Source organism: Gymnoscopelus microlampas (genome assembly GCF_963454915.1).
Source record: "Gymnoscopelus microlampas genome assembly, chromosome: 7".
NCBI classification, from domain to species: Eukaryota; Metazoa; Chordata; class Actinopteri; order Myctophiformes; family Myctophidae; genus Gymnoscopelus; species Gymnoscopelus microlampas.
In genome coordinates, this window is record NC_139944.1 from 10350912 (window position 1) to 10373063 (window position 22152).

The 22152-nt window shown below is 41.3% G+C and overlaps 1 protein-coding gene across 2 annotated transcripts in view; it reads left to right on the forward strand.

The window, feature by feature from the left end:
• Nucleotides 1-22152, forward strand: part of mtss1 (MTSS I-BAR domain containing 1) — a 656873-nt gene that overhangs the window by 162038 nt on the left and 472683 nt on the right. The gene's annotated exons all lie outside the window — the stretch shown is intronic.

Below are 22152 nucleotides of genomic sequence, written 5' to 3' on the forward strand. Positions count from 1 at the left end.
ATCAGAGACGAGAGACGAGAGGATGAGGGAAAAGAGGAAGCAGGACACGTGTGTGTGTGTGTGTGTGTGTGTGTGTGTGTGTGTGTGTGTGTGTGTCGTGCTCAGACTGTGCTCAGACTGTGTCTTTGTACTGTATGTACTGTACTGTATATGCATGCATGTGTGCGAGAGAGAGAGAGAGAGAGAGCTAGAGAGACAAAGACGCTAAACACGTTACTAGCAGCTTTAAGGCATCTGCAGAAATGTATTTCTTTCCACTTCTGCAGAACAGTTTTTTTTCTTGAATCTGTCATATGGACATGTTGAACTATGAGAAAGACATACTGTACTGTAATGTGTATTTCTCATGCAATCTCAGCATGTTTTTATATTGGAATAAAACATTTTTTTATGCACATTTGACTCCTTGAGATAGTTCACCCCCAAAATGACTTTTTATCGATTACTCCAGTAAAGTAAAATACCTCATTATTGTACTTAAGTACAGTACATGAGTAAATGTACTTTACACCACAATGTTACTTTACACCACTGGGGGAGCCGGGGAGGAGGGAACAGGGGGACGTGTGAGGACAGAGAGGTGAGAGGTGGGTGGGTATATGGAGACTTGAATTCATGGACCGGTAGGCAGCGGTCCGGTAGGAGACACAAAGAAGACTCTTTGAATTCAAGTCTCCATGGCGTGACTAATCGATTGGAAAAAAAATAATTTTGGGGGTGAGCTATCCCTTTAAGGTGGCTCTAGTCTCCACCAAACAGATTACTTCAGACTACGACCGACTGGCAGTCGAATAAAACACAGTTTGGAGGAATTGAGTTTGATTAATCCATTGCAGAAAATCAAGAACAGATTACAATAATTTAGGCTGGCGTTTGAATGAGATGAGCCACACGCAGGTCTTTGGACACCGGAATTAAAACTCGGCCATACTCAGCCAATTCTCAAACGATTGTTATGATTCAAATGTCTCAATAATCTGTGAAGTGTCTATTTTCATCCGGTGTATTGATCATGTTTTTATTATCCTTCTATCAAACGCTGAGAAGAAAAAAACAAATGTAAAGAGGCGGGCGGGCCATATTACGAATGCATGCCTAATATACTGTAGTAGCACTCCACCTAAAAGACTCATGTTCCACTCACAATTTAAATAGCATCTCAAAGGCTTATTCCTTCTTTAATCCAATAAAATAAAATGAAGGTTTTTACAGCTGTTTTTCTCCTAGTTTAGAAGTGAAGAGAGACTCTCTGCTGCTGGTCAGTGTGTTTCAGACCTGCTATGCTGGAGTGCCAGCATAATTGATTTGACCTACTTTTGAGCAGTGCACTCAGCATGATGCAATTAATTATTTGGCGCACCTGTGTAAGATTCCAATAGCACTACTCTGTATTGCATTTTAGAAAGGGTCCCGCTACCCCTCCTAGCAGCCAACCAGAGAGCTCTGTCTCCTCTGCGCCAGCTCGAAGGCCCGGAGCCAACCGAGCATGTTCGGTCAGGAGCCGACCGAGCATGTTCGATCGGGAGACGACCGAGCATGTGCGGTCGGCGTTTGACGCTTCCCTACAACTTATAATTACAAATGTCCGTGATTGTATCTAACATGGTTTCCTATAAGAAATATAATCAACTAGAAAATGTGCTCCTCGGAGCACAGGTCTCCGCCAGGTCAGGAAGTTGATAGTATCACACTAGAAAGTACCTAAGTCCTAATTCTGTCTTACCTATTTATGTTACATATTGTGATGTCACGTGAAGCTTGACCAATCCAAAAGATTAGGACACACACACACACACACACACACACGGACACACATGGACGGACGGACGGACAAAGTTGTCTCCGGCAAGTTGACGAAGTTGCCATGCCTTCGGCCTGGCGGAGACAAACAATGTAGTGTTCAATCAATGTAGTGGATGGCCATGGATTCCTCCTGCACGGCTGCGTGTTGAAGTGTCCTTGAGCAAGGCACTGTCTGGACCCCTAAGCTGAATTCCAATTCTCAAACTTCTGCCTCTTCGCTTCTTCCGTCATGTGTCCTCCAGCGTGGCGGTGTTACGGTGGAATTGGTGACCTGCCAAAATATGTGACTATCGTGTAGACATCACAGAACGTCAGTGTCCGAACGTTAATCATCGCTGTTTGTTTATTAGCATAGTTCAACCTTGCGGTATTTAGGCCACGTATTTAAAGACCTCCATGTTAGTTATGTGAAGTCCACAAGATGGTCACATATTTCGGCAGGTCACCAATTTCACCATAACACCGTCATGCTGGAGGACAGATGACGGGGGAAGCGAGGTGGTAGAAATTTGAGCATTGGAATTGTACTACCGTCTCGCATAGCCAGCCACTCCACAGCTCCGCCTACTCTCCACCTGAACCCCTAACTGCCCCTGATGAGCAGGGTGGTGCTTTGCATGGTTTCCTCCACCGTCTGTCTGTGTGTGTGCATTGATTGATTGATTGATTGAATACTTTATTAGTCAATAATGTAAACAGCACGGAGGTACAGTAAAATATTTAGGCCAATATTTATTTTATACTTTGGCTTTTCAAAAATAGCATTATATACAAGCTCATAGCGTGCTATGAGGTTGTAGATCTGCTATTTTTGAAAAATCATGAACATTTGTGCAAATCTCTATTTTTAAGCGAACATTTGTAACTCAAATCTTTGCTTCTGGGGGGGTCCCTGGAACTAAATATTTTGAGAAGGGGGCCCGCGGCCAAATTCCTTGAATGAGTGATTATTACACTGTGCAGCGTTGCTTACACATGGGACATTCATTCTCAGCCATGTTCCTCTTCAATCCCCTGCAGTATCTGTACTAAATTGGTATGGTGCATTTATCCTCTTCCAAAGTGCTTTACAATGTGCATTACCTTCAACCATTCACACACATTGACGGTGGAGGAAACAAGGGGACCAACCTGCTCTTCAGCGGCTGTTGGGGGTCAAGTGTCTTGCTCAAGGACTTGTTTTCTGCGTTTGTTTTTTCTCAAGTTAAAGCTATATTATGTAACTAGCTTTGAAAATCAAATGTTATTTTGTCCAATCTCTATGTATATAGAGATATAATAATATATAACTTATACAATTGGGGTGGTTGTATTTGTTCTCCCTGCTCTTCTATTGAGATATTTAGATAGAGTCTAGGTTGAACACAACCTTTCACACAATCCTGTTTCTGGTTTTTACACAAAGTTTGACCTGAAAGTAAAAATTCAATTTCTCCCCTGAGCAAGCAGGCCGGCTTTATTAGCTCAGTAGCAAAAATGTCAGCACTTTAAGTGTGAGCTCCTGCGTCGGGGCCCTTACTTTAAGTTCGAGAGACGAGTCCTGACAGAATGGAACAGCCAGCCATGAACCAACACGAGTCAAACGATTCAGTATAATGTTTGAGAAGACATGTTGGAGGGCTTTTAAAAGTTGAATGTCACAGAGCAGCATTCTTCATTCTCTCTCTGTGGTGGACAAAGTTCTCAGACTTTAAAAAGTTAAAGTAGTACTGTTACAATAAGTCCTCTATTCAAAATGTTACGTCAGTAAAAATGGGGGAAAAAAGCATTGGTGTAGCAGGGCTATGTAAAGCAATGACTACGCCACCCACACATATAGGAGTGAGGGATCCTTTAAACACATTAACCATATACTGTATATATAGATATATAGGACTGAACAAGGTAAGGTTCCCCAGGAAGGTACGGGTTCAGAATTAACAGAACCAGAGGCTGATGTATCAAATGTGTCAAGTTTATTCAACAGTTGGTATAAAAATGGTCAGGTTAAAATACAGAACGGAAGAAAGTGGTTAGTGTTAGTTCTGCAAAAGGGACTAAACTCAAGAGGCAAAGGGGCAATAAAGGTAAGGGCTTCGGGGCCTCTAAACTAAACAAACAGAAATTAAACAAATCAAATCCAAATAATGCAAAACCAAAAGAAAATAAATTAAATAAGTAACCAAAATCAAATCAGCAAATAAGCAAATCAAAACACACTACAAATAAGCAAAACCAAAATCAAAATCATGCAATGTTACTTAATGGCCCAGTATAGCTCTGTCCTCAGTCAACCCTGTTGCACTCAGTTTAAATAGTATATATATATGGCACGGTGGGAAAAACAGTGATCAGTTCAGCTCCTACAAAAATCAAATAATAAAGCATTAGAACAATTCATCCCAATTCATCAATTCATTAGGCTCCTATAGCAAGATGACAAAATACAGCAAAATAACAAACATACCCAAATAGTCAATATACTCTATGCTCATGGCTCCAATTGATAAAGGCCTGCACAGCCACAGGGTACTGCTGCTCAAAGGACCTGGAGGCTTCTGGAAGTACAGATATCTATTAGTATAATTAACAACAGGCCTCATATTGTCAGCCTATCTAAACTCCTATATACTATTGTTACAATGAGTTATAAAAACCTTGTCATTTGTTTCAGATTGTCTTACCGAGAATTAGTGTGTACCCCTCATGCCTCCAGGTCTCTCTCACAAACACTCAAACCAGGCTTCTGGCTAGACAGGAGGCCACAAACCTGGCCACCCCTCTTTATGCACTTTCCTTAAAGGGCCAGTGCTACATTGGCATCAAAATATACTGAAAGTACCAAAAGTAACAGTACTCATTAACAGGTTTATTTTTTGAAAATAGCAGATCTACAAGCTCACAACGCGTTGCATATTTTCTAATAGATGAAGTATAAAATAGGGCTTAATTTGTTACGGTATGTTTTGTAATAATAATCTAAATCTAGTAGAGTAGAGTAGCCTAACTAGTAACTAAAGCTGTCAAATAATTGTTGTGGACTAAAAAGTACAATATTTTCCTCTGAGATGTAGTGGAGCAAAAGTATTTAAGTATTCTCAAATAAATAAGTACATAACTAGAGTAAATGTACTTGTAAAGTAAATGTAAAGCTACTTTCCACCACTCAGCAGCCTTGGTTGTGTGTGTCAGTGCTTACGTAATGGAGATGCCGCGCTCTGACCTACATTTTCCTCATCTGTGAACGATTACCCACAAACCTCTGCTCTGGTGCGCGTCCAGGATCTCCCTGCGCCAGGCCCGCGTCCAGTAGTGATGATGCGTTTCCTGTGTGTGCGTCATGCGCTATGCGTGTCACATTCAGATGTTATTTTATCACACACACATGGAGACGTCAAATATCTGCGTGTGTGTGTGTGTGTGTGTGTGTGTGTGTGTGTGTGTGTGTTTCAGACAATACAGCTCTATACAACTTCAAGTTCATGACAAAATACAGATTCATTGTTAATATAGATAACCTCTTAATTGTAGCCAAAATCATGAAGCTTCAATCTGTAAGATTTAAGTCTTTCTATAGAATGTAAAAATCACACCCAGTGTGAAGTGAGCAGTGTTATTTAGAACAGTGGTCATCACAGTGATGGAAGCTCACTTAAAAAAAAAGTGTTTTTTTTAACTCATTCACTGCCAGAATTATTTCTGGTCGCGTTTGAACACTGCCATATTTTTCATTGAAAAAAAAAAGTACTCAGGAGCCGAGATACAGAATTTTTAAGTTTTAAGTTAACAAGGAAGTGGATGGGAGTCTATATCTTCGAAAAATCATATCTCCTTGGTCTTTGGGTCAAAAAAAAAAAAAAAAAATCTAAAAAAAAAAAAAAAAGAAAAAAAAATATTTTTAATTTTTTAAATTTTTTAAAAAGTCGTTTTAGTCGTTCTTGGCAGGCATGGCTTATGGACAGAAGTCGTTTTAGTCGTTCTAGGCAGTATATGAGTTAAAGTGCGTGGTGCTATTTATAGGTTATGAATTTCATCATGCGTCTCGCTAGCCAATCACAGTACTGAGCAAAGGGTCTGAATACTTATCAGCCAATCACAGTACAGCGAAAGACAAACTTTCACGACGGATGGGTCATGGGTCCCAACCCCACTTATAGGAGCGGCTACACCGCTCAAAATAATATATATATATATGGACGAAGGGGACGGTGACATCACCCATTGGTTGATGCTTGCCGCCTGTGTTCTACACAGCTTTATGTTCATCACAAAATACACAAAATACAAATTCATTATATATAATATACATTAGGTGACCTGCCAAAAGATGTAACATAATGCCTATCAAGCTGGGGGTCCTTGAAATTAAAAAAGGTTGTAGATGAGTTAAAATGTTTTATTCATTACAATAGGTTCTGGATTTCAGATTACATCTACATTTCCATCACAAACAGGAAAGTGCAAGGCAAAATCCCGGTGAAAACCTGCTGCCATTTCCATCACTTAATTTCCAAAACACCAGCTGTCATTTCCACTAAAACCCCACAACTAACACTAATCTAGTTTTGAAAGGATAATCATTTGAGAAAAACATGTTTTTTGTATAAATGTGTAATAAGTAGCCTTGGGAACCAATGGTTCCCGAGCCATGTGGCCCATAAGTCTCGTGAGGCAGCTTGATGTACAAGTGCACCCCCTGGACATGATGCTAGTATGTCACATGATATAAAAGTCCCCCCCCCCGCACGACATGACATTACCCCTATCCTTGATGCTGAGTGCCAGGCAGCGAGGCATTGGTACCATTTTTATAGTCGTTGGTATGTCTTGACCGGGGATTGAAGCCTGACCTCCCAATCTCAGGGCACAAACTGTAACCGTAAAGCTAGAAAGGCGGAAATTACATGAATGTGCACCTATCTAAAATAAAATTAGAAAATATGCAAATGTACGTAAATTAATAAGTGAGAAATGTGTTAGAATTAACTGGGGGGAAAAAAATAAAAATAAACGTTCTGCTAAAATGTTCCCGAAGTTGCAGAATGACCCAGCAATGTAAAGGACCTACCCGTATATTTACATTGTAATGCACTTGAGTTGAAAACGCTCATGTCAGCAAATTTCATGTTAACCCGCCTCTGCAGAACAAAGGACTTCCACACAACACTATCTTTTCCTCTTGTGAATAAAAACCAGGTTATCTTGATAATCTGATTAAGGTACAGAAATGTTGTTCCCAGCAAATATTTGTATTGCAAGTGAAGCACATAGGTGTGTGTGTGGGAGTCCTTTCTTCGGCCTGTGCATGGTCTTCTCCAACGCAGCTGTCATCTGTAGGTGTGGAAAACTTCTGCTACTTTTGGTAAACCCCCCTAAAAAAAACTCCAGAAACGAAACGAGAACGAGAACAAAGGAATGATAAAGTACAATAGACGGCGGTATAGGCTACATTTCAATAAAGAGGAGTGAGTGAGTGTGAGAGAGAGAGCGAGAGAGAGAGTGATGGGGAAAGACAAGATAAAGGAGGGGAAATCCCTGTGCTCTCCTCAGATTAGCTGAGTGAAAGACTTTATGAATAATAACTATGACTCATACCAAGCTTTTCATGCTAGCTGTTAATCCTTATGGAGGTGTATGACACGCATCAACAACCCAGTGTGTTTTCAAGATGACTTTCCAGACATTTATAGGCCTAGGTGATTGATTTTCTTTTGAGTTTAGTTTTTTCTTTCAGCCAAGCATGTAAGATATGGGTAAAAGCTACTTTGCCGTTCAATAGACATGTAATTCTGGGCACGTACTGATAATTAGTTGTTGACAGAGCTTGTCCAACTCAGTTGTTCTCAAATCTTGTCAAGTCAAGGACCCCAATTACAGTATGTGTTTTGACCGCGGACCCCATCTGAAAATATTTTGTGCCAGTGACCCCTGGCACTTTTTGTGTTGTTAAAATGTTTTGAAAATATTCCACATTCTTCCAAAAGTTCCCAAGTTTTTAAAAACAAATACCTGTAGCAGATAAGTCCACAACGCGTTGTGAGTCTTCACATAGCCGATGTATAGGGTTAAAGTGGTTTTGATGCTATACAAACAAATTTAGTTGGGGACCCCCTGGAACCCCCTCAAGGACCCGAGAATGGTTTGAGAACCATTGATCTAACTGACGGCCCAGGGTTGGAAAAAGAAGATAATGATATTTTAATATCATAATAATATTATTTAATCATAAAGACAATGAGAAAATATAATGTAATCAACAGGTTAAGTCGCTATGGGAATGTTCTAGTGTTTCCAATGTTCCAGCTTCTTCTTTCACTACTCTGTGATGAGAGTATTCTGTGAATGGTCAAAAGGAAAGGTTGCTATGTTCAGTTCTGTGTTCTTGTTCCTTAATTGGTTCCTTGGATAAACTCTGGAACCGGACGAACCGGATGCAACATTGGAACCATTTCTGGAACCGGTTCACTGTCAGAGTATGTGCACTTCACGTCAGCTATACCATTACAATACCAGTGGTTCTCAAACGTTTTAATATCAAGGACCACCATAAGTCTGAGAGTGTACTATCGTTAAGGAACTGGAATCATTAAAATTCTACAGGAACCCTATAGTCCTCATGCATGATTTTATACTAAACCATGCTCAACAACAATGTTTGGTAACTGAGTTCCGTCCATGTTTGACACGATCTTGGCTTCTGCCCCTGCTCTGTGTCCCCCACCCTGTCCAGCTTTGCCCCTGTAATGTGACTTTGCCCTTGCCCACCTGGGCACCAAGCTGTGGTGCGTCTGAGTTAATGAGACCGTCTGAGTATCTAAGATGTGCTGTGTGCACAGTGTAGTTGCTGGATCTGTCTTCTGTTGGTTTGCTGCCATGTGCTCTGTTCCTGCTCGAGTTTTTGAGAGTATTTATAGGTTTGACTTTTGCCCTGTGAGGCGTAGTTTTGAGTTTGCCATCTTCTTTTGTGTTAAGAGTGCTTTCGGAATTTTGGGTCTTACATTCCATCCCCGGGTGTGAGCGTGACATCCATGTTTATGAGTTATGTCCATGTTTGGCACAGATGAGTTCGTTAAAGGTTTTACTGAGTACCATTCTGACGCTGGTTGCTTGTAAAAACAACTCGTAAATTCTAGTTGTGGACAATAACAAAGTACATTTACTTGAGTACTGTTACTTAAGTATATTTGTATCTTTGGATACTTATGAGACACATATTGTACTTTTAACTCCACTATGTTTCTAGGAAGGGGAAGAAAATACTAATACATAAATAAATCATTAATTAACCACTTAAGCCCTATTTCAAATGTAGTGAAAATAGGAGATATACAAGCTCACAATGTGACACATTTCTCTGCTATTTTCACTATTATTGTTATTTAATAGTTTGTATATAGCTTGTAGATGTGCTTTTTTCACTATTATTGATATTTTGGAAAATTCGTAATTCCAGAAATACACTTCTGGAAAATCTTTGAATTTATGGGGAAATGTATAAATGTCAACACAGAAATGCATTGATATTAAAAATAAAAATGCACTTTGTAATTTCTAGTTTTGAATAGCTATTGATTAATTTTAAAAGCATGTACTTTTGAATACTTAAAAGTATTTCTAAAACCAAGTACAAATTTGACTGAACAACTTTCATTAATAGTGACCAGGAGTATCTATACTTTGACTCAAGTACTGGGGTTGAGCACTTTGTTTGTCCAACACTAATTGCTTGTAAACAGTTTTAGCATGCTAGCCTTCAGTATTCACCAACTGGGGAAAGCCATCCCATGTTTACCAGCTACTTTGTCATAAGAGACATTTTGTTTCTCCCTGGGAGGGACCAAAACTTCAAATCTTGAATTAACCACTTAAGCCATATTCATTAGTGAAAATATCAGATGTACAAGCCCCCAATGTGCCAGGCTAGCCCGCCGTAGCTCCGGAGTAGTGCTGCCAGGTTTGCATATTACAAGCGACTTTGGGCTTGCTTTTCTGTAAAGTTGCTGGTAAATATTGGTAGTTGCCGGTTGCGTTTTTTTTTTTTTTTTTTTTAGTGTATAGTTGCTTATTTGGGCTTGCTTCCAAGTGTTTTGATTATTGTTTAACCAGTGGTTCTCAAACATTTTCATGTCAAGGACCCCCAAAATAATTGTCCACGGACCCCCATCTGAAATTATAATTTGTGCCGGGGACCCTCCATATCAGATTTGTGTTGTTTAAAAAAATATTCCACATTTTGCACTTTTTTCCTTCAAGGTTTTAGCAGATCTACAAGATCACAGCGCATCGCAATTGGCTATTTTCAAATAGCGGATATATATAGGTTTGAAGTGCTCATGTGGCCTATGTTTGTTTGCTTGTTTTCATAGACCTGGTTGCTTATTTCTCTCGCAAAATCTGGCAAAACTGCTCCGAAGTAGTGTTGTCAAGCGTTCGCGAGCGATTCGTCTGAATTGATTCGTTCTTTTGGTGAACGGGAACGAACTCGGTCACTTAGAGTTCGTTCATTTTCCTCTGTGTGGAAAGGCTGGTGACACGAGGTCCAGTCAGTCCGTGGCAAAATGCAACATATTGACTGGCTGTAGAGAGACGTTCCTCTTTCTTCATTGGACTGAACTATGCGAGGACGGCAGAACCGGAAGCCCTGAACGGTGAACAGTGAGCGAATAACTAATCTTTTTTTTAAAAATATTTTCTAAAAATATTTTTTGGGACTTTTTCTGCCTTTATTGATGGAGATAGTAGACTGACAGGAAATGGGGAGAGAGAGATGGGGGAGTGACACACCGTAAAGGTTGTTGAGATCGGGACTCGAACCCGCAACACGCTGTCAGGCTGGCATTGCAGCCTAGGACCGCCACGCTGCGGCCCAGGCCTGAACTAATCTTTTTAGGGAAGAGGAACGAAATGACTTGAGTCACTAACATGAACGATAGTTCCCATCACTACTCCGGAGCCTCCCATGCAGACATGAAAGAACAGTATTGATATGTTGTAGCTAACTAACCAGCATTTGCCGCTGACGGTGGCGCTAACGGTGGCGGTGGCGCTAACGGTGACGTCACATCAAAATCACATGAATTCATGGATATGATGTCACAGGGTTGAGGTATCTGGCTGGGGGGGGGGGGGGGTAAACTTCTAAATCTGCATTTCAATAGGGCCTTTATCTGAAGCATTTTACAATGTGCTTTACATTCACACACTGAAACCATGCAAGGCACCAACTCATCAGGAGTAGTTACAGGTTCAGTGTCTTGCTCAAGGACACTTAGCCACGCAACCAGGAGGAGCCGGGGATCGAACCTTCACCGCTTCGCTTCTCAGAGAGCCTGCACCTCCTGCCCTTAAAATATTAGGCTATAACAGTGGGGTCTCAAAGTGGGGTCCAGGTTCGGATTGGGGGTCCCCAGCTAAATTAGTTCATATACAGTAGCATCACATTCACTCATGCTTGTAGTCTGTCTTGTAGATCTTGAATCATTTTAACAACACAAACCTTGTATGGGGCTCGCTGGCACAACGGTATTTTGAGATGGAGTCCATGCTCCAACTGTTTTCCAACTGTTTCCACCTCAGAGGGAGGTGTGTCCGACCACAGGGATTAGGAACTGTGTGCGTGCGTGCGTGCGTGCGTGCGTGCGTGCATATCACAAAAAAACATCACATAAGAAAAGAAAAAACACTAATACAAATGGTAACACTAATTCAAACCTTGATAAAATATAATAAGATCAGCAAATATTTCAAGATAGGCAGCAGACAAAAATATTAGTGTGTGTGTGTGTGTGTGTGTGTGTGTGTGTGTGTGTGTGTGTGTGTGTGTGTGTGTGTGTGTGTGTGTGTGTGTGTGTGTGTGTGTGTGTGTGTGTGTGTGTGTGTGTGTGTGTGTGTGTGTGTCCGCGCTCCGTGTTGAAGTCTGGCCAAAGTCCACAGAGTAGTGCAGACTTTCAGTCTGGCAGAGCTGAAGGACAAGCTCCATTTATACTGGTTAACCTTCACCTACTTACTGCTGCTCTCTAGGCACAAGAACCTGCATATGGCACAAATATGTTGGTCAAGAAAGGAGAGAAAGTCTTCCTGTATTCTTACTTAGCCACTTAAACCCTGTAGTGCAGTGATTCTCAAACTTAATCATGTCAAGGACACCCAAATTGATATGTATTTGGCCATGGACCCCCATCTGAAAAGGTTTTGTGCCAGATTATTAAAAAAAGAAAAAATCTAAAATAGCAGATGTATGATATATACAATATTGTTAAAATGATTGTGATGCTATATTCTAATTTTGCTGTGGACCCCCTGTAACCTCCCCAAGGATCCCTTGGGATCCCCAGACCCCACTTTGAGAACCAATGCTCTAGTGCTATGGTTCTCAATCTAGTTTTTGGCTCAGGGCACCCCTGTAAATGACTTTTTCATCCACAGCACCCCTGAATGACATTGTTACTTTATAGCACCTTACATTTAGGCTCTGTCATATTGCAGTACGTACATCTTTACCCCTAAGATAGTATGTCAAAAGGAAAAGAACGAATACCCATTTCCATTATGACAGATTGAAAATAACTTTATACTTGACATTTAACCACTTGAACCCCAGCATCCCTATTCTGGGGGGGGAGGGGGGGGGGGCATTCACCAAAACAGACGATCTACAAGCTCACAGCACGTTGCAACTTTTGGTGAAGAGATTTGGCGTAGATGAAAAAATAACTCCTCAAGGACAATGCAACTCAGGTCCGTTTTATGAAGTAGAGGGTCTAAGACTTAGACCCTCTACTTCATTAAAAGGATGTAAGTAAACACAGTGGAGAAGCATGAGGACCTTGATGCTTCAAACTACAGGTAACTCAAATACCATGTGTGTCTTTGACAGTTCTGGGAAACAAAACAAAAACATTTATGCTGAAAAGTATATTATAGATGTATTCCATCACAAACAAGTCTATGAGAGTATATTTAAACTAAATTGGCTATCATTGTGAATACATCTTTATCTATACACTTGTGCTCATCTTTCCCTAACATTTTATGTTGCAGGCAGGATAAATTGAAGCGGAGGTTGACCCCTGATTTCCCCCAGCTGGTTTTTCACTGCCCTAGAATCTATGGAACCCAAGCGGGTTGACACAAGGTTTATGGCTTGACTTGTGTGATGATTATACTGGTTTATATAAATACACCTTTAACCTGTAAATGCAATCAGCAGGACACTGCAGGGAGTTGAACCCCATCCTTGTGAACCAGAAGTGCCATACCAGTGTCTTTTACCTCTTCGACTCATTTACAGGTTGAAGAAACCACATATTAACGTTCACTCTCTCTGAGAGTGTGAATGTTAGAGTATACCTGTGGTCATAATGAGATCTACTTTTGTGTATTGTTTTTATATCAAAGGTCCCTAAAATTTGATTTTTAATTAATTCCTGTAAACGCAAAATAGAGAATAAAATGTAGTTACGATGGGCACGATTTGCATGAGTGCTGTGACCACTTTTACATTACGTCTAATGAGTGCTCGGGCCTGCGTGTAAGCGTGCATACTGGTTCTTATCAGTGTGACGTCTGGAAATGAGTCTAAACTATTTGAGTACACGTTGTGATGAGCGGTCGCTGTTTGTTTCATTTGAACTTTAGCTTGAAGGTCACAGGTGGGTCCAGCTCATCAAGACCAAACCTTAGGCTATCCACAAATAGGGCTTTCACGACTAGAGATTTTTACTGGTCGACTAATTTGACCCAGTGGTAGTTTTTTTTTTGCCATTGTTTTAATGCCATTACTATTGTTATTATCCTCCTTCCTTTATTTCTATGCCATTTCAAGGGAAGCGCTTCTGGCACAGCAGCACAGCAGTGTCTCCAAGGATCCTCAAAAGGGGGTTATTGCCCAATAATAGCCTATTATTGGGCATACTTTTGACCCCCTTTTGATAAAAAATAAAGGCAGGAGGATGATAATAATAATAGTAGTAATGGCATTAAAACAATGGCAATTTATTTTATAGCTAAAATCTAAAATGTGGACAAAGTACTCTTTTTTACTTAAAGGGATATTTCACTTTCAAAAAAACCTTTGGTCATTTTATCGTCTACTCAGGCCTTTGTGAACCCCCCAGACAGTTTTTAAGTTGCTCGATTCAGTATTTAGATATTTGATATTAATTTTTATCAGACATGCCCCCTTCCTATACAAACCATTGTAACTTCAAACTCTATTTTAATCATGTTCGATTCATCAAAAACACCCGTCCTTGGTTTTGGTGACTCATCCTGCCCTCCTAATGCGTGAGGGGGCCGTGTTTTTACAATTACTTTTTTCATTTATTTAAAAAAAGAATAATTTGGAAAATGAAAAAAATATATATATATATAAAATAAATGAAAAAAATTATCGGAAAAACACGGCCCCCTCATGCATTAGGAGGGCAGGGTGAGACCCCAGAACCAAGGACGGGTGTTTTCGATGAATCTAACATGGTTAAAATGGAGTTTGAAGTTACAATGGGTTTGTATAGGAAGGGGGGCATGTCTGATAAAATAAATATGAAATATCTAAATACTGAATCGAGCAACTTAAAAACTGTCTCGGGGACTCACAAAGGCCTGAGTAGACGATAAAATGACCAAAAGTTTTTTTGAAAGTGAAATATCCCTTTAAGTAAAAGTACCAATACTGCAATGTAGATATACTCTGTTACAAGTAAAAGTCAGAAATTCAGAATTTACTTGAGTAAAAGTACAAAAGTATTGGTATACAAATTTACCTAAAGTACCAAGTAGAAAGTACTCATTATGTAGAATGTTCCATTTCAGAATTTTTCAAATGTAAAAAAATAACTTGAAAATAGCAAATCTACAAGCTCGTAGATCGATTTTCAAATGGCCGAAATGTATACATAGGGCTACAACTAGTAACTCAAGTCTTCAAATAAATGTAATGGAGTAAAAGTACAATATTTGCCTCTGAGATGTAGTGGAGTAGAAGTATTGAAAATTGGAAATACTCCGGTAAAGTAAGAATTCCTCAGATTTGTACTTACTTTACACCACAAGGTTTTAATGGGTTAAATGGCCTGTCTTGGTTCAAAGCCCACTCACCACGACAAGGTGCAGGCCGAGAGTGGGGACAGGACAAGACTAACTCTGACGAGACAACATGAAACATACATTACAAACAAACAAACATGAAACATATATTACAAACAAACATGAATTACAAACCAACATGAAACATGTATTACAAACAAACATGAAACATGTATTACAAACAAACATGACTTACAAACAGATATGAAACATGTATTACAAACAAACATGAAACATGCATTACAAACAAACATGAAACATGCATTACAAACAACAAACATGAAACATGTATTACAAACAAACATGAATTACAACCCAACATGAAACATGTATTACAAACAGAAGTGAGACCTGGAAGGAGGTGGAGGTGGTGGTGGTGGTGGTAGAAGGAGGGTGATAGAGGTAGGTGGTAGAAGGAGGATGATAGAGGTGGTGGTAGAAGGAGGGTGGTAGAGGTAGGTGGTGGTAGAAGGAGGGTGATAGAGGTAGATGGTGGTAGAAGGAGGGTGATAGAGGTAGGTGGTAGAAGGAGGGTGATAGAGGTAGGTGGTAGAAGGAGGGTGATAGAGGTAGGTGGTGGTAGAAGGAGGGTGACAGAGGTAGGTGGTGGTAGAAGGAGGGTGTGTTGGACCTTGTGTTCTCCAGAGCTTGCTCTCCCTCTAACCTCTCTGTTACCTCCCTAAATAACTCTGACCATCACTTCATAACCTTCTCCCTTTCTAAACCTACTCACCCGCAAACCGTCACCACTTGACGTAACCTGAGGTCCCTAAACCCCTCCATTCTCTCTCAATTTGTCGTTTCCAACCAGCTTTCTCTCTATCTCTCAGAGAACAACCTGTTGATCCCAACCAGTCAGGATTCAAACCGGCCCACTCTACGGAAACTGCACTCCTTGTAGTCACAGAAGCACTACATGCTGCCCAGGCTGCCTCCCACTCTGCAGTCCTGATTCTTCTAGACCCATCAGCAGCATTTGACACAGTGAACCACCAGCTGCTCGAGGACACCCTTGTTGACCTAGCCATCGCCAGGGTGGCTCTAACGGATTTCCATTGGCATGGTACCACACCACACCACACCACACCGACCACCACAGCAGCGGTTTCCACTACAATGAAGTGGGTAGAGTGGTGTGTAAGTGGTACTAAACTGGTGCCTAAAAAGTACCCAGTCCTGGGTAGGTCTGAGCTAGGCCAAGCTGGGCCACATGCACAGGTGATTTGCATTTGTATACAGGACAGTTGGCCACTCACCAACATTCCATTGTTAGGCAAAAATTTACATTATAAATGAGTGTGAATGACCGGAGTCTGCTACTCATACCTGTGGATTTGAGCAGGGGTACTTTTGTGTAATGGAAACAGTAGATAATTTGAAGCGGTGCGGTTCTGGTCTGGTATATGCTGGACTGGACTGGTCTATAAGCCGTATTGGAAAAAGGGCTTAAAGGGGTTCTCCTCCTACCTAACTGGCCGGACCTACCAGGTTTCTTGGAAAGATTCGCTCTCCTCTCCCCGCACCCTCCGAACCGGGGTCCCCCAGCTATCTGTACTTGGCCCCCTCATTTTCTCCTTGTACACTAAATCTCTTGGCGCTGTTATCTCAGTGCACAATCTATCTTATCACTGCTAGGCCGATAACACTCAAATGTTTCCATCCTTCCCCCACGTCTGCCAAACAGGTGGAAGAGCGCATCACTGCATGTCTGGCTGACTTCTCACAGTGGATGTCTTCACACTACCTCAAGCTGAACCCAGACAAGACTGAACTTCACTTCTTCCTAGCTAAGTCCTGCCCCATGCAGGATCTAACCATGTCTATAGACAACGCCCTGGTAACTTTGGTTCCAACAGCCAAGAACCTTGGTGTTGTCCTGGACAGTCAGCTCTCATTCAAGAGCCACTATCACAGCGGCCACTCAATCCTGTAGGTTTACACTCTATAACATTCGAAGGATCAGACCCTTCCTCACCCAGGAGTCAGCCCAGCTCCTTATCCGGACATCAGTCATATCAAAACTGGACTATGGTAACTCTGTCCTTACCGGCCTCCCGGCATGTGCACTTTAGCCTCTCCAAATGATCCAGAATGCCACAGCACGCTTGGTCTTCAACCAGCCAAACTTAGCACATGTCTCCCCATTCTCTGCTCCCTGCATTGGCTCCCAGTTACTGCCCGCACAGGGTACAAAACACTGACATTGGCCTACAAAGCAACCAAAGGTATGGCACCCCCATATCTTCAAAGCCTGATCCAACCCTACAACCCCTCCCACTCTCTCAGATCAGCTAACACAGGGAAGCTGTCAGAACCTTCTCTAAAACATCCAGGACAACACTCCACACGTCCCAGACTCTTCTCCCTTCTGGCTCCCAACCTATGGAATGAACTCCCCATTGCAGTTAGAACTGCAGACTCACTCCCAATCTTCTGCCCTAATCTGAAGACTCACCTCTTCAGACTCCACCTCAGCCCGTAGCACTTGCCCTAGCCTTGACAACCTTGCAGGATTATGCAAAGGCTAAAATGTTAGATAGCATGTTATGTAGACTGATGCCAGGTCATTGTTGACCTGGCATCCTATAGTGTGTATAGGTTCAATGTACAGGCTGATGATAGGTTCTTGGTTTACTTATGTATTAGTTTATTGGTTTACTTATGTAGTATTACTTTATTATTAGATTATTGGTTTACTTATTTATTACTTTATTATTAGATTACCATTTCTATGCATTTGATGCATTATCTTGTGTTGTCCTTGCTTACTGTAAGTCACTCTGGATTAAGAGTGTCTGCTAAATGTCTAGATTGTAAATTGTGGTAGAAGGTGGTGGAAGGAGGGTGGTAAAAGGTGGTGGTGGTGGAAGGAGGTGGTGGAGGAAGGAGCTTTAAAATGTAGGCATTTTGCAGATGCTTAATCCAGAGCGATTAATACATAAACGTAATTAATACATACGTAAACCAAGGACCTATCATCAGCATGTACATTGAAACTATACACTCTATAGGATGCCAGGTCAACAATTACCATCTGATTACATAACATGCTATCGAAGTTACATTTTAGCCTTTGCATAAGCCTGCAAGGTCGTCAAGGCTAGGGCAAGTGCTACAGGCTTAGGTGGAGTCTGAAGAGGTGAGTCTTCAGATTATGGCAGAAGGTTGAGAGTGAGTCTGCAGTTCTAATTGCAATGGGGAGTTCATTCCATAGTTTGGGAGCCAGAAGGGAGAAGAGTCTGGGACGTGTGGAGCGTTGTCCTGGATGTTTTAGCGAAGGTTCTGACCGCTTCCCTGTGTTAGCTGATCTGAGAGAGCAGGGGGGGGGTTGTAGGGTTGGATCAGGCTTTGAAGATATGGGGTGCCATACCTTTGGTTGCTTTGTAGGCCAATGTCAGTGTTTTGTACTCTGTGCGAGGCAGTAACTGGGAGCCAATAGAGGGAGCGGAGAAGATGAAGACATGTGACCCTTTTTGGCTGGTTGAAGACCAAAAGTGCCAATTCTGGATCATTTGGAGAGGCTTAAGTGCACATGCCAGGAGGCCAGCAAGGAGAGAGTTACAATAGTCAAGTTTTGATATGACTGATGACTGGATAAGGAGCTGGGCTGACTCCTGGGTGAGGAAGGGTCTGATCCTTCGAGTGTTATAGAGTGTAAACCTACAGGATCGAGTGACCGCTGTGCACAACAGAGCTGCTCCGCGTTGAAGATCGGGGTCATCCGGGGTCGGGCTTCCTGTTGGCCTTCACCCGACCCCATAGCGAATACATCGGGGGACGTGCCTTCTCTTTTTCACCGAAGTGTACCGGAATGGCTTCTCCTTCTGAAAAAAATAAAGAAAGCTACCAAACAAAAAAAGAAAAATGCTCATTATTAGATTGTTCATAAAATATCATGAAATAACTTTGCTAGAGGTTTGCATTGTATAGTTACCTTAACCTTGCCGTGATGTAACTCAGGTGGGCGAGAAATAAAAAATAGTCGCTCCATTGGTTTGAAATTGATGATCGTGTGACCCCCCCCACCTTTAAGATGACCAGGTCCAGGCCTGGATTTACACAGTTCCCCCCCAACCCAGCCAGAAAAAAGTGACCTTTGGTACCTACCAAAAAGTGACTTTTGGGACCTACCAAACAGTGTCCTTTTGGTACCTACCAAACAGTGACCTTACAAATGAACAAGGTCTTATGGACCTTTTCAAAATGACCAGGTACAGCCTGGATTTGCAGAGGCAGATGAAAACAAAAACTACACTACCAACATAGTCATAGATTCAACGTCGGCCTTCAAACCTGAAAAAAAGAGCAAAAATCTTTAACCACATCATCACACGTACGACCCAAACGGCATCCAACACGAACAGCATAGCTGTATTGACCACAAGCATCATCCAACAAACTGCAGCATGAAGCAACTGCAGCATCCAGCAAAGGAAAAGGAAAAATGACCAGGTAGGACCGTCACAATTATTATTACATAATCGCAAGTATTTGAGATAACCGCAATATTTCTTTGGGGATCATAGTCATAATAGTTTCCATGTTGAAAGATGTTCATATATTTTTTAAACATTTTCAAAAAATTGTGGAAATAGCCGAACTACACGCTCAAAACGCATCACGACGTGATGCGTTTTGGGCGTGTAGCTCGGCTTTTGTTTACGAAGCCTAAAAAAAGGCAGACAAAGTTTTATTGAAAATGTCACTAAGACGCAATTAAATAGTTAAATCGCAATTATTTGAGCGACAATTTATCGTCAAGTTCAACGTCATAATGGTGACAGCCCTAAAGAGGTTCCTTACTTTGAGCCGTCTTCAGAGGAAACCCCCGGCCGACCTGGGTCTTTCGGCGGCGGAAACCAACCGGTGTTTAACATCGAGGTGGATACAAAAGCACAGAACGCACTGTCGTGGATTTATGCATCAACGAAGACACATACACACTGTCGTGACACACTGTCGTGTGCACAAAACACACTGAAGTGGAATTATGTGATAAATCAGCGATCGATACACCGGATGGAGACCACCGCAGGCAGACCAGGGCCAGCGCCGCAGAGGAATCCCCCCCCGCCCCCATGCAGACAAATCCGTGGATAGAGAGAGATCTCCAAGCTCTCGATCTCTAGGGCATCCTCGGGTTGAGCCTTCCAGCGACGTATCCCATCATCTCCATCCTCCGTCCGTTCGTCTAGGGCTGTCACGATTACAAATTTAAGTTGACGATTAATTGTCATACAAATAATTGCGATTAACAATTTAATTGTATTTTTGGCATTGGACATGTGAATACAATGTTCATATTGCCTTTAAGGCTTCATAATAAATAAATCAAAACTTAAATATACAAAGAAATTACTGACATATTTAATAATTTGACACTTTCAAAACCTAAAAAAGAAATGCGGGAATAGCTGATCTACAAGCTTACAACGCGTTGTAAGCTTGTAGATCTGCTATTTCTGCATTTTTTTTATTTCAACGATTATCTCAAATAATTGCAATCAGACGATTATGTAAGAATTGTGACAGGCCTACGTACATCTGGCTAGCTTCACCAGATCACCTCTGCGTCGTCATTAGAGGTGGATGTTCTGGGAGGGTGTTATACTGCAGGTGAGAACCTCAGTCTTCTGGGCATTTATGGCACAACCTCGGCACAGTCCGTCTCCACTGAGAAAGAAACAAACAAACAAAAATTAATTCAAGTGACCGAGAGCCAGATATATACCAGATATATACGTATACTGTATCCTGTACACAGCATAGTTTATCTAATCAAACTTATATAGCATCCCTATGCTGAGGGGAACATTAGTCGAAAATAGCAGATGGCAAAGTGGTTTTGGGAAAAAGGAGCAAATCAAGTACAGAGCCAAAGGTCAAGTTTACAAAGTGTTGACGGTTTAAGTGGTTAAATGTCTACCATCAATTTACACAACACTGATAGTCAATGAATCTATCCATGAAACCCATGGAAAAACTTTAATCTGCAACACAATTTTACTATATATATATATACACACACTATATATATATATATATATATATATATACACACACTATATATATATATATATATATATATATATATATATATATATACACACACACACATATATATATACATATACATATACATATACATACACACACACACACATTAGGCTACGGACCCCCAATTAATGGTATTTCTAGCCCAATTTATATTGTAAAATCAATGTTAATGTAACTCTGAGAGTGTAAAAATGGAACCAAATGGACCCGTTAGGGTCTCAGAGTTACAGACCCTTACAGACCCATTCCTATAAATTATTTAGCTGGGGACCCCCTGGTATCCCCTCAAGTACCCCTGGGGGTCCCCGGACCCCACTTTGAGAACCATTGATGTAAAGCATTCTTAGAGATCAAAGAACTTTAGCGGTCTTGCACTACCAAATACACAACTACATTACATTAGAAACATGACATACTGGCGGCATCAACAAAACAACGCTGAACAGTCCGCCTGGATACAAATAGGCTCTATGCACATAGCAATGGTGTAAAGTAACTAAGTGCATCTACTCAAGTACATTTTGAATTCCAGACTTTTACTTGTAACAAGAGTAGTTCTACATTACAGTATAGAGACTTTTACTTAAGTAAACACATTGAGTACTTTTTCCACCACGGCATAGTATCCATATTAATTGGGCCCCTGACTTACTTTCTTCACAGGTGTTACCAATGATTCTAATGAAGGCTCTGTTTCATTCAGTGTAGCACAGTGGTTCTTTTAATTTCAAGGACTCCCATAACTCTGAGTGTTCAAATGAACCAGTGAGGGTCCATTTGGTTGTATGTGTACACTCTCAGAGTTACAGATATATAAGGGGCCATCTGGAACCGCCCTCAAGGACACTTTGAGACCCACTGGTGTAGCAGAGTGTCTCCAGTGAGCCATCAAACACACTATCAGCACCCTGACTCTGTTTGACCAGAATGGAAAAGAGCCTTAATTAGTATCATTGGTAACACCCTTAAAAGGAAGTAAGGAAGAGGCCTAATTTCTTTCCAGTATGGCTTCTGTGCATAGAGCCTATTGAAACATCCATAATGTTATCTAATCATCACTGCCAGCACACGTCTTCCTCACTACCTCTGAACACTAGACTACAAACGGGAGGCATACGATAATCCGACATCCCATTTCTCCGACTATGTGGCATCCGCGTGCTGTTAGGGTTAGGGTGCGGGTTTGGTTCGGGTTTAGTATTGGAAACGTCTACAAACTACACCACT